The sequence below is a fragment of the Pseudochaenichthys georgianus genome, chromosome 14 (genome assembly GCF_902827115.2).
Source record: "Pseudochaenichthys georgianus chromosome 14, fPseGeo1.2, whole genome shotgun sequence".
Lineage (NCBI taxonomy): Eukaryota > Metazoa > Chordata > Actinopteri > Perciformes > Channichthyidae > Pseudochaenichthys > Pseudochaenichthys georgianus.
The window spans coordinates 10496936-10510584 of NC_047516.1; the positions used below are offsets into that span (position 1 = coordinate 10496936).

General features: G+C 39.6%; 1 protein-coding gene across 1 annotated transcript in view; it reads left to right on the forward strand.

Moving 5' to 3' along the window:
* The window catches only part of tcf7 (transcription factor 7), an 81322-nt gene that overhangs the window by 51524 nt on the left and 16149 nt on the right, over positions 1-13649 (forward strand). The gene's annotated exons all lie outside the window — the stretch shown is intronic.

Genomic DNA, 13649 nt, shown 5'->3' on the forward strand with positions numbered 1-13649 from the left:
TGTGTGTGGTGTGTGTGTGTGTGTGTGTGTGGTGTGTGTGTGTGTGTGTGTGTGTGTGTGTGTGTGTGTGTGTGTGTGTGTGTGTGTGTGTGTGTGTGTGTGTCCAGGACTCACGCTAGCACAGTGACTCAGCCCTTAATGACAGACTGAGCCACCTGCTTCTAACAAATCCTTACACATACACACACACACACTCAAACACTGCTACACGTAACCTTTCTAACACGATCTCACCTGAATACTGACTGGGTTTCCAGTCAGGAACATTTTACAGTACACACGCATACACACCTCATATCTTTTGTCACCTCTCACAGGTAGGGTTACCTCATCGGTGATGTCATTTTTCGGCACACCTATATCTACTCTTCTGTCCTGCTGCATCACTGAGCTCATCATAGTTGGTCTGCTAGCAGAAAATAAGAAGATAAAAGCTGAAGTGTATCGAAAGCCGATCAAAGGCTCTTGGGTCCTAGGTGTCTGCAGTAGGAAGTTTTAGGAACATAGTTTAATGTATAAACTAAAACCTGATGTTTTGTCCAATTTTAAATCATATTTTCAAAGAGCTATGTGATATTTCATGGGAGTAGTCACAGGTTTGTTTCTGCAATTTGTGACCAGTTCGACCAAATTGCTCCAAAGTTTGACGGATTATTCGTTGGTCCATGCTTAACAGCTTCCCCAATTGTCCGGTAGTGTTTACGTTATCCTGCTGAAAAAATTCCAGGTTTACTTCTCTTCCACCTTAACAATAAAGTAACTTTAATGTTTGTTAATAGATCAAAATATATTATGATTTAAAATGTGTTCTGTGAACAATTATACATTTCCTCAGGGTTCACCGTTGTACATATCTCTTATTATCATCTCTTGTCATTTCTGTGCTGTGCCAGTTCCTTTGTCTCACTCCGCAGCCTATGATTATACCACTCATGCATGACTTCAATGTAAAGGTTAAAGAAAATCAAAGATGTGATTACCATTTTCCTTCTTTACTTCTCTAATCTTTTTTGAGCCTTTTGTGTTCTACATGGTCGCAGCAATGATTTGTGAACCATGAGTATAACATTTTAAATGTAACTCCTTTTATTCTGCATTCAGAGGCTTCATGTTGGGATGTTCCTGTGAACTCAGCTCATTGGAGATGACAGTCATTTACTGTAATAACTGTAGTGGTATATTTGTGCACAAGTGTTCTTTTGTTTGTTATATTTCTGCTCACAGTTTGCAACTCTTCCTTTAACCCTTTGTTGTGCCGTGAGATCTCACTTTTTCTCACATTTCAGTTTACTTCCTGTGTTGTTACCGTCAGCGCCCACTGTCTGACTGTTTAAAATTACAAAACGTTTCTGGGGAAGATTTCTTTGCATCACTTGATAAAGCACAATACTGTCAACAGCAATCATGTTTTAGGAATACAAATGTTATAAATCATGTATGCCTGATATATGAAAGACCCCTCTATTGAAACAACTTCAGAAAATATGTTTGCTCAGGGTGTCCGCGGGGTCTTAAAAAGTATTAAAAGTTAAGGCTATTAAAAAGTATTAAACGGCATTTTCCAAGGTATTACATTGTGTATCTTGTTTTCAATAAGTATATAAATTGTCCAAAGAGGTTGTATTCTACAGTGTGCCTGAATGTAATCATGGCGTAGGTGTTGTATGTGTGATTCTGTAGTTTTATTTATGGCATCCCGTTGGGTTTGCGTCATCTGAACAGGACATCGCGCGCCTCACTGCTTGATAGCGCAAAGGTCCGTTTACGCCCGGTTGTTAAACATCGTTATTGGGAAAAGCAAGTTTGCTTTCATTCCAAATGGTTGGAGATAAGGAGGAAGGACAATCAATACTGTATATAGTAAATGTGAGGTAAAGTGTGTCGCCAATGTAACCGGTTTAAAAAAAAAAAAAAAAAGTGGCGATGAGGTCTTAAAATGTATGGAAAGGGTCTTAAAAGGTCTTAAAAGGTCTTACATTTGACTTCAGGATTCCTGCTTATACCCTGTTGCTACATGCAAGTCTTACTAAGGTAAACATTTTTAGCTCAGAATGAGAACAAACTCCTTTGTTAAAAAATATATATAATGTACATTTCCAAGAGATCTACTGGCGCAAACTGACAACATGTAGTAAATCACAGCATCATAAGTAACACAATAATCCAGCCAAGTGAACATACCTTTGCAGAAGTGTGGTAGAATAAAACATTTGCCTAATCCTGATTCTAAATGTAGCTGCAGTTTCAAAACATGACGGTGGAGTTTGAGACTTTAATCCCTTCCACCTCCGATCCTGCAAGGATGACAGCTTCTGTGGTACTCGTAGTTTCTGTGATCTCAGCTACTACAGTAAGCACAGTACTTTGATCAGGATCAAATAAAAGTCATATCTTTATAACTTTAGGATTCATTTTTACAAATTTGTTAACATAGGTCTTTGATTTACCTATTAAGATTTACTTTAACTTTAATAGAATTCTAGATAATTGAAAATTGAAGGTACAATGCTTTAGATTTGCTGATAGGGGTTTGAAAACATGACATTTATCTGAGAGTTTAAGTTGAATACGATTTGATTAAAGATAATTGTAGTCAGGAAATGATGACTAATCTCAGACTGTATGAGTTGTCCTCCTGCAGGTCTATGTTTGTCATTATGGGAGCCAGCTGGTCCGTCCAGTCACCTGACCATAACACATTTAACATGCCACACAAAAGTCGAGTGGATCCTCCACCGTCACTTTGCTTTGACTGGTTCTCAGATCTGACTGTTGGCTCAGACAATAGAGAGCAAAATACAGAAAGGAAGAGTGGAAATGAAACTCCCAGTCACACTTTAATGTGCAAGATGAACACGCATTAACACTTTCTGTAGGATCCCGTATGAGCGCCAGGTGTTACTGGGTGAGAATAAATAGGTGCAAACAGCGTCTTTCAGTTACCTCAGCACTCTGCATTCTCACTGCATTTCTGAGTATAATTTAAAATAAGCTAGTGATATCCTGTATTCTTCTTATCGTCTACTAATTAATGAAAAAAACAAAGATAACAATGAATTAATCCCTCTAACTACTAGTTTCCATGTAAAGCCAAATACATCTCATTCCTCTATGCTTAAGATATATCGTTCATTTAGTTATCCTAAAACAATTTGAAACACATCAGTGTTTTTACCATGAACACTGACAGTGTAGTTTATTTTGGGTCAGACCAATAAACATCCTCCTGCTGTAAATACTCACAAAATTATAAAAATTGATTATAAATCCTTATCAAATGCACATTTGATTCCTGTTAATGTAATGTTTCCTTAAAACTGCATTACCCAGCTGCTTAAGGAAACACATTTTGTTGAACTATATTTATGATTTATTTGTATTTACTTGTAGTCTAGCAGGAAGGGCCCTCATATTTTGAGATACCCCTACCCGAGGTAGAGCAAATGACAACAATGATTTTTCTTATCTTTAGGGTCTCCTATTAATGAAATTGATTGTTGTCAAATTTTATTTTGGGGGAACAAAATGTTTTTGGTTGTTCTTCAGAACTACCCCAATCCCTGAAAAAGAGCCAAATTAGACCTGGCCGAATGTGGGAAAGGTGACAAGAAAGCCCATAACTTGAGAATGATCACTCTTCAGATTTTCTGAGGTATGAACCAGGGGGGTATACTGCGAAGCAGGATTTTCGCTTAGCCGGCTAAATTCAGGGAAAACTCCGGCTTTCCGGTCCTACGCAGCTGGTTCTCTTTTTAGCAGGCTAGATCTCCATGGTAATATATGCTAAGCAGCTAACCTGGTCGGGACCAGGTTAGGTTGCAGGCTAAGAGCTCAACTCAGTGAAAGCACCGCCTGCTGACCAATCAGAGCTCAGTGTGCGGAGTTGAAAGCGATCAAGTCATATTACAGGAGAAAGGAAATACAGAAAAACTGCCGTCGCAGGAAAGACGGCCGGCAAAAATCACCGACTGTGTGAACGTGAACATGAATAGAATATCACCTCCATCTTCAGAGCAATCTGACTATTATAACATTAGCGTTAAGAAAGCTTACTTAAATATCGGCCACAACATAAGTAACCGGATCAGAGTACATTAAGTACAGTCCGCGGCATATCACTTCATAATGTATCACATATCTCCTGATCTGAGTCAGCTGAGCCGTATCTGGCCGTGCAACACTCACAGTGTCACATACTGTATGCAGAAGTATTATTTTAAGCAACACATAAGTTGACGAAACACTCGAGACAAATGTAATTGAAGTCAGATCGTGTTTTAGACGGGGCAGTGATATCATAAACCTGTTAATGTACGCATTCAAACACTTTTTCTTTTGCCAGCTGTATTCACCTTGCAGGTGCAGCTATGTGGCTTTTATCCTGGATAAAGTGTTTAAGTCATGGATGTTTAAAGTTTAACTTCTTCATTTTGACTAGTATTAAAGTTCACTTTTCATTCAGGAAGTATGACGCTGCGCTGTCAGTACGCTTCTCCATGTTTGTGATTGGTCGAATGCTCCAAATACCACCCCTTTCATGTGAACGCGCACCTAACTAGATAGGACACGGCTGGCTTGAGCGATCCACTTGATAACCAGCGTCGTAGTACCGCTTAGCGAGAGCGCGTATGTTTTGGATTAGGCCAACCGGCTAACTCAAACATATCCAGGTTAGGTTGAACCAGGTTCGCAGTATAGGCCCCAGGTGTCTGTCCTACATCACCAAATAGTCAGACAATTATTAAACTACAGAAATACTGAATTATAGTCCTGTAGACTTAGCTTTAGTTTAGACGGAAATTGTACTTTTTGGTGAAAGGAACTAGGACTCCATCACTTTTCTCTCATTTATCAGAAAAACAGTAATCCCTAAAAAATATACCATTACTGAATTGTCTAGGGTGCTATTGAACACTAACCAGTAGTTGTATGGAAATATCTGGTACAGTTCTTTTGCAAATGAGATTTCTTTAGACATAGGCCTACCTCTTCTGCACAGCAGGTGCAGAACTCCGTACAGGGAAGGCCAACAGAGAGGCACTGGCACTTTCCACTCTCTCCACACTTTGCATCTTTGCAATACAAGTGAGTAATGTCTCTCACTTCTCTAGGTGCTGGGTTTTTTGTAAATAGCACTGGTTGAATGGCCCCATCTCTGACAGTCCACCCCTTGCCAACAGGACTCCATAACAAGGGTTTGGGTTCGGCCTGTGACACCATATCGCTGTCTGAAACATTGCTGTTGAAATGCATCCTCTGTTGGCGGCAGATTTTCCGAGGCTGCATCTGTTGCTGATGCAATTATGAACCTCAGTTCATCCAAGTTTGTGCACATCAGTCCAATTTCCTTTTCCTTTTTTCCATTTAACAGAAGCACAAATTCTCTTGCGACTGGCAAAGACTCTTCCAAGCTGGTTTGGGACATTTGTTTTGCTCTAGGTTATAACACTTGTGTTATTCTTCAGAGCTGGGTCCTCATTACAGATCTGCATTTTTTAAATGCACCTGCATTGACACACCCGTTCACAAAATCATACTGAGTGTTTGGCACACATATATATACATATATATATATATATATAGAAAACAAGAAATGAAATGTGTGGTCATGGTATTTGACAGGTATGACGGCCCACAGTCAATCAAAGATCTGTAGAGGCAAAGGAGAGGTGCAAGTGCTGGAAGGCCTACACATGTTATCACTGGCAAAACAAATGTCCCAAACTACAGGAAGTACTTGAGGAGTAGTGGAAACAAGACTGCACTGTACTTGTGTTTGTGAGCCACTACATTGTCACTGCTGCCCCACAGAGACTACACTCAGGATTTGACGAAGGGGAGGAGGTGAAGAGCATCTGCACAGCAGGAGTCAGCAGTTTGACATCACTACAGTACAGTGATCAGGAGGACACAAAGATGGTGCTCCATGCCATACATCTTGCAGAGTCATATTCCCGCATCATTGTGAGGTCTGATGATACAGGTGTGGAAGTACTGCTCATATATTATGCAAGCAAATACATGTTTGGTTCATCTCTAGTGTACTTGCATGCAGTGCCAGTGCCTCTCTGTTGGCCTTCCCTGTACGGAGTTCTGCACCTGCTGTGCACAATGTCAAAATGTGTCCCCTAACGTTTCTGAGGAACCTGACATTTAACATTATATTCTAGTATCTATATACTTGACCTCTCACAGAATTATTTGATGATTTCTATACTGTACTTTGAATTAAGGTTCCAGTTTCAATAAAACCTGTACTATTTACACCTATGTTTTAGAGGCTTGAAATGTAGAACTAATACACTTTATTTTATTAGGCTAATCTTATTCTGACTATTTGGTGATGTAGTTCACTCACGTGGTATTTCCCTCTCCAAATATAGACCATCAGAGTGAGCATGCTTATTAACTTATAGGCTATTATGCCACTTCTCCCCCATTCGGAAATTTGACTGTCTCAGAGAAGAGGTAGGCCTATGTCTAAAGAAATCTCATTTGCAATAGAACTGTACCAGATATTTCCATACAACTACTGGTTAGTGTTCAATAGCACCCTAGACAATTCAGTAATGGTATATTTTTTAGGGATTACTGTTTTTCTGATAAATGAGAGAAAAGTGATGGAGTCCTATGTTCCTATCACCGAAAAGTACAATTTCCGTCTAAAGTAAAGCTAAGTCTACAGGACTATAATTCAGTATTTCTTTAGTTTAATAATTGTCTGACTATTTGGTGATGTAGGACAGACACCTGGTTCATACCTCAGAAAATCTGAAGAGTGATCATTCTCAAGTTATGGGCTTTTTTGTCACCTTTCCCACATTCGGCCTGGTCTAATTTGGCTCTTTTTCAGGGATTGGGGTAGTTCTAAAGAACAACCAAAAAAACATTTTGTTCCCCCAAAATAAAATTTGACAACAATCAATTTCATTAATAGGAGACCCTAAAGATACGAAAAATCATTGTTGTTATTTGTCCTACCTCGGGTAGGGGTATATCGAAAACTAAAGCCTTTTTTGAGGACTTGCTGCTAGACTATTGATTAAGAACATACTTCCTGGAATAACAAATGCCTGAAAGTAACTTCCTCATGAAGTAATTTTTTGACGAAAGTAAAAAAAAACACCTTCAGATGACTGATTGGGAGAGTGAGTCACTCTATTTAAATCAGCATGAGGAAAAAGGGAGACTGTATTGTAAATGAAATGTGATGAATTATAAGGCACATACTAAGAGTCATAATAGACATGGCTTTTCATAATCTGTTGTTTTACACTGTACAAAAACAAGTTTAGCTTTTACTGGGTCTTTTGAGTGTTTGCTCTTAACAAAAGTTCCTGTACTAATGTAGCACTCATTATCTTACTGTAACCAAACACTACAAAGTTTCTTCTGGTCTTGGGCTCTTTTATGTACACCACACAGGCTGCATGTCAAGTCCTTTTAATGCTCAGATGCTGCAGCACTTTCACTCTCAGTGGTTGTAACCACCATAGCACATTATCAGTGCAGGAATGCTATTTTCAGCTCTTCGACTCTTATTTAACATGCACACGTTCTGATACCGAGCTCACGCAGAGCCGGTTTGACTCAAATGGTTTCCCTTTTAAGTTGTTTCCCGAGACGCTGACATGGAGAGCGTGAGATAGTTGCGTTAGCTGTCATTAGATGGCTGCTTTAAAAGGGGCATTCCAAAGAAAACTACCCCATTACTGCTGCTCGTTTTCCCCTGCAGGTTTCCCAACAGCAAACACGGCTGCATACAAACGTGACTTACCGAAATCAGCACAACGTTTCCTTCAAATGCAAGTGTGAACGATTAACAGTTAAATTAACATGCGTTTGTTTTGATCTTAATCGTACAGTCATTTCAAGGAACATGGCGTATTTCGAAAAAGGATGCAAAGTTCTCCATCTCAGGGTGTTTCTCAATGTCGAGGACGCTTCATTGGTAGGACATATCTTCCGAGTCACTTCCTTCAGAAGCTAGGCAAGAATCCTTCCTGGCATTCGGAAAACGAAGAGTGGAACAGGCGAGCAAGTCTGCAGGTGTGCGTCATATGAGAGGCCCCCGCCTTACATTTTCCTCCACAGATTTGGGGAAATTAGTCCGTGCGCAAAGCATTGTGGGATTTTAAGACCGCGGAGGATACACGTGTGCAGCCTCGAAATGTCTCGCTACGAAGGACGCTTGGTAGTCCAAGTAGCCTGGACATTGGAACAGTCCTTCGGCGGGACTCGATGACGTAGCATCCTTGAAATAGTGGCTCTGGAGGAGCCTTCCTCGACATTGAGAAACACCCTCTGTATCAAAACAAGTTGTTATTGTTACTAATGGCGTTCAAAGGCTTTATTTTCATATGCATAACAGCTATAGCGTACTCCAATAGTGCACCATGCAATACAATTAAGACATTGAAAGAAAAATACATCAACTAGTCCAAGTAAAATGCAATAAAAAAATAAACCATGTACATGTTAAATAGAAAACCGTGGACAGAATGTAAAACTAAAATGTACAATACTGTACTATGAATACATTCATCAGTATTCCTTACGGGTAATATCTATAATATATGGCTTAATGGGGCAATCTGTTGAGTTATTTTATCCTGTTCAATATTAACACAGACAGAAACATATTTTCTAACCCTAAGGGCACATTCAGCCTGATATTAGCCCTCAGGCAAAACAAGAAAATGGCTTACAGCATGTGCTATAGTCTAGTTTAAAAGCAGAGGCAAAGATACTGCACTGCTGTTTAAACACTGAGGCAGGACCACACCTCTATTTCATTTAAAAATACCCTGCCACAAATAAGGCTGTTGAATTTAGCTTATACTTTAAAGGTTTTATGATATAATGATTGTCCCGGGAAAATATATGGCTCTTCACAGCTCTATAGACACAAAATCTTCCACTTATTTTTTGGGCTAAAACTTTCGTCAGTTTGTTGTTGTTGTTGTTGTTGGTAATAAGTGGAATTTACCCTGATAAAGACCTCTATATGTTGAACCTTGTGCACTGTATGTGTCTCACATGATACTGATGGAACAGTGAGGGGAAGTTGCCAAAAATCTCTTCAAACTCTTTGAGTTCTCCTGTATTTCTTTTTGAATGGATTCATCACTTATCTATAGAGTAATGAAAATGCTATGCGTATAGGTGAAAGCCCTTAGCTAGTTCTGCTTGTCTGGTGAACATGCCTTCAGTGACTTTGGCTTAAAGCTGATTGATAGCCACATTATTAAAACACTAAATACATGCAATAAAGGTTAGATAGATAAATGACTAAGCACAAACGTATTTTGTTGACTGGACACTCAATTAACTTGTCTTTGTCTAGATGCAGAGGGGAAAGGAAGAATGGAAGGAAGATAAGAGAATGGGAGAGGAGAGAAGGGAGGCAGGGCGTGGTGGGTCAGGGGGAGGGAGGATCGGAGATAGGTCGACTGACTCAGTCACATTCCTGTCGTCCAGATTTATAGTGGCTCGGGGTCCTGAAACAGGCGCGGAGCCACGGCCAAATTACAGTCATCTACAGCATTCCTGTGCTGCAAACACAGGTTAGCAGCCGGGCCGCGCTAAGTGCTAGGTGCTGCCTGTTGACAAATGACTTCCTTTGAAGGGCACAGAGACAGAGAGAGACTGGATATTTACTCATGAGGGCACAGAGTCAAGCAGTCTGTGTGTCTTTTTGATGGAAAACAATATCGCTAAAAGTAGAAGAAGAATATGAGATGGTTTGTTTGGGTGTGTGTGTCTATCTGTATCTCTGTGTGTGTTTTTATGTGGGGACTTCACTTGTGTAGAGTAAACCAGTGAAACCAACTGGCGACATCAGTGCCCCGTGGAGGGTCCCATGCACACACACACACACACACACACACACACACACACACACACACACACACACACACACACACACACACACACACACACACACACACACACACACACACACACACACACACACACACACTCACACACAGCATCATGACACACTAAATCCCCTTTACCAATGGTGGAAAACACAGTAACATCTGGCTTTTGTCTTCGTTGAGACGGTTAAAATCTGCTCTCAGTACCGGGACAAATGAACCTGCAGTAATCGCGGATATTTATCGGCTCTAAGTCCTATCTGCATCGGCACACGGGCGAAAACGCACATTTTCCTAGTTTTTCCAGGACGATAGTATGTGAAGCAGGGATTTGGACTATTCTTATAGATTATTAATGTACACAACATACAATTAATATTCTCTTCTTTAAAGCAACCAGACTCCATTGTCACTGATCATTGTTACATTTAATTTAGCTGATGCTTTTATTCAAAGCTACTTACAATAAGTGCAATCAACCAACGGGATACAAATTCAGTACAGTAAGAGTCCTGGAATACCTTGGCGTTAAATAATCCAAACATTTAATGGACAAGATATAAAACATGTGATTCTCAAAATCATATTTTCTTAGTGTTTCTATACAATCATCATGGTTGTTTTGAGAGTTTGAAAAAGATACCGGATAATTTACAGAAAATAAGTAACAACTGAACATTTTTCTGCACCATCCCTCTTTTCCAGACGTCAAACATGACTCACCATAAAAAGACCCTCGACCACTATGGGAAAGAATCCATCTCCTATGTTTTTTACGGGTTTTCGAGTGTTTAAAAAAACCTGTAAATACGCACTACTTTTAATGCAAATAGGGTTTAACACACATACACTCACAGGTTCACAAAGGATGGGAACAGAGGTCTGTGATCTGTTTTAAGAGCATCTTTGTGTTTAATACCAGGTTCCCAGACTACTAATAGCACTAATAGCCCATCAGACCCGGGGCCAGCCTGGGGGCCGCTGACATGACCTGACATGTTTGTGTTTTAAAAAGCAAAAACCAGAGATGCGGCATCATTTATTCAGTGTGTGTGTGTGTATACTTATGATGTCTTAACTGATGGAAACAAACAACACAGGAAAGAGTGATTACATGTATGTTAATATATATGTGTGTGCGTGTGTTTTTGTGTGTCCTTCAGGCATTCACAGGCACCAGTCCCAGGACCTCTCGGGGTATTACTCCCTCCCTCCAGGCGGCGTCGGACAGATCAGTCCCTCCATGGGCTGGTGAGTCTCTCATACACACACACACACACACACACACACACACACACACACACACAAATGCACACACACACACGGCACGCACAGGTATATCTGTACATACAGTCCTTGTGTACTTGTGATGACCTTGTTACTATATAACTTTCCCCTAACTTTAAAGGAATCGCCATGATTTCTCTAACATAATGAAAACTGAGAGCTACAAATATTTAATAATTGAGCAATCTATAAAAAAATATATAATACATTTGATAATTGATTTGTCCTTTTTTCGTGTTTTTTAAAAGGCTCCTTTCTGATTTTCCTGGTTTTCTTCTTTGACAGTAACCTTAATATCTTTACAGTTTGAATTTAAGTATGTCGTTTTTTTTCTTTTTTATATCTTATTGAAAGAAAACGGGAACAAAATTCATCAATAATGAAAATATCCTTTTTCCCCAGGCCTACATATACTTCTGCTGTTAAGTAGCTTGTAACTGAATTTTTACCATTAATTCACATCTGATTTAACAACTAACCCTCAAACATCTAAAGAAGGTCTTCTGATAATCTTCACAAATCACCTTTACCGTCCTATCACCTTATTAATCGTCGTCATCTCCCCATTGTTGCACGCACACACACACACACACACACACACACACACACACACACACACACACACACACACACACACACACACACACACACACACACACACACACACACACACACACACACCCCCAGGTTAGTGTATGATACATCACTGTCTCACATGGTGTCAAAAGGCCCAAGGCTCTGTTTTCATGGACGCTTCAACTTTTGTGGCATCTGGTAAAGGAATGTGGACAACAGAAACATTCAGAAAAAACTTCAACTTAAAATAGTCTTGAGTAACAAACGAATAGCATTACAGGCATCAAAAGAGCTAATCCATGTAGTCACAAGCATGTTTTTACTTCTTCTTAAAGCACATTTGACCTGGAATTATTAAAAGTTCCCAGAAGAAGTTCGAAACATTTAAAAACAATCACAATAGGGTTGAATTTCATACTTCAAGATAACCGTAAATATCCTCACCTGAGTGAATCAAAGAAGTGATCTTACTTGCTATAAGGTATAGAAGTGAAAAATAAAGTCTTACTTTGAATTCTAATGCAATGTGTGCTTTCTTTTAACATGATGAACTTGTGATTTATGATTCATTTTAGGTTGCTTAAAAAACATTTTGTAGCATGATTGAATTATGTTAAGTGATTAAATGTAATGTTACGTTGTTTCAGTATTGTTCAGTGCCATTTTAAGTAGTTGTTAAGATTTTTAAGCAATGAGTTACATTTTCATATTGTCCCCTGCCTAAAATAGAGTACTCTTCATATCTAAATGTATAACTTGCAGTATTCCTCCAGATGTAGTGGGTTTGGGAACATGCAAATGAAAATGTACATGTTTGTGGCTTTGATCCACTACATGTTGTTTGGATCTCAGCCTGTCTTGATGTTTCCGTTAGTTCCTTTATAGTAATAAAGCAGTAGCAGCAGTTTGGGACATCTGCTCCATATTAAGTCATTCCATTAAGAGTTTACATCTATTCTGCGTGGATCGTGAGCTTGCGATGTCATGCTGGTTGATTGTGAACTCATAATGTCAGACGTCCATTGATTTATGGATCAACACAAATCCATTTATAACAACCTACAGTATCTGTGCCTGGACAAAATCCCCTGCGGGAACAGTTAAAGGCTTACATCAAATGTCATGGAGATTTGGAAGGGAAGCTTAACAACTTTGTGCGTTTGTACACATACCAAGTGTGTTTATGTCTCTGTAGGACGTGCTGTGTGTCCCAAGACGTTTCTCAAGTCTGTGATTGAAAGGCGTTTTATCTTTTTCAGACACTTCACTATGGATTTCCACAAATATTATTAACAGCTAATCTCCTTTAACCCAGATTATCTGCTTGTTTTGGCCCCTTGTAGTGTGCTTCTTTGTTGAAGGAGGAGGAGGGGCCGGCATAGAGAATAAGTGGTAAATGTCAAACTGTTGTTTTGTGTTGCTTTTTACCATTAGCCTGGTCTCTCCTCCTGTTCCTCCATGACCACCTCTACATGTCTCCTGGGCCTGTTCACTGATTGGTTGCTACAGCCCAGGCGGAGCGCAGGAATTATTTCAGATGTGTTGTGCTGTTTTGTGAGGATGCAGCCTTGTAGAACATGAGTCTCACAAACATGTTGCATTATTAAATACAGTGAGAGCTGAAGGGAGTGTTATGAAGCCTCTTTAACTTCTATTAACGAACGCAGAGTGAGAGTGTAGCACAGCCTCTTCTTTCCTGTGAATATCCAGTTGTGCTGGGGAAAAAAAGCTAGACGACTGCAAAAGGGCTGGTCATCATAGAGGAGGGGGAAGACTTGATTTTGTTAAAATACTGAGATAACAGCCCAGAATTTCAGATAATCTTCTCTGGATGGCATTCATAGTGTTGCACTCTGTGGTTCACACGAAAAGTGACAGAACTAGTTGTGTGACAAATACAAAAAG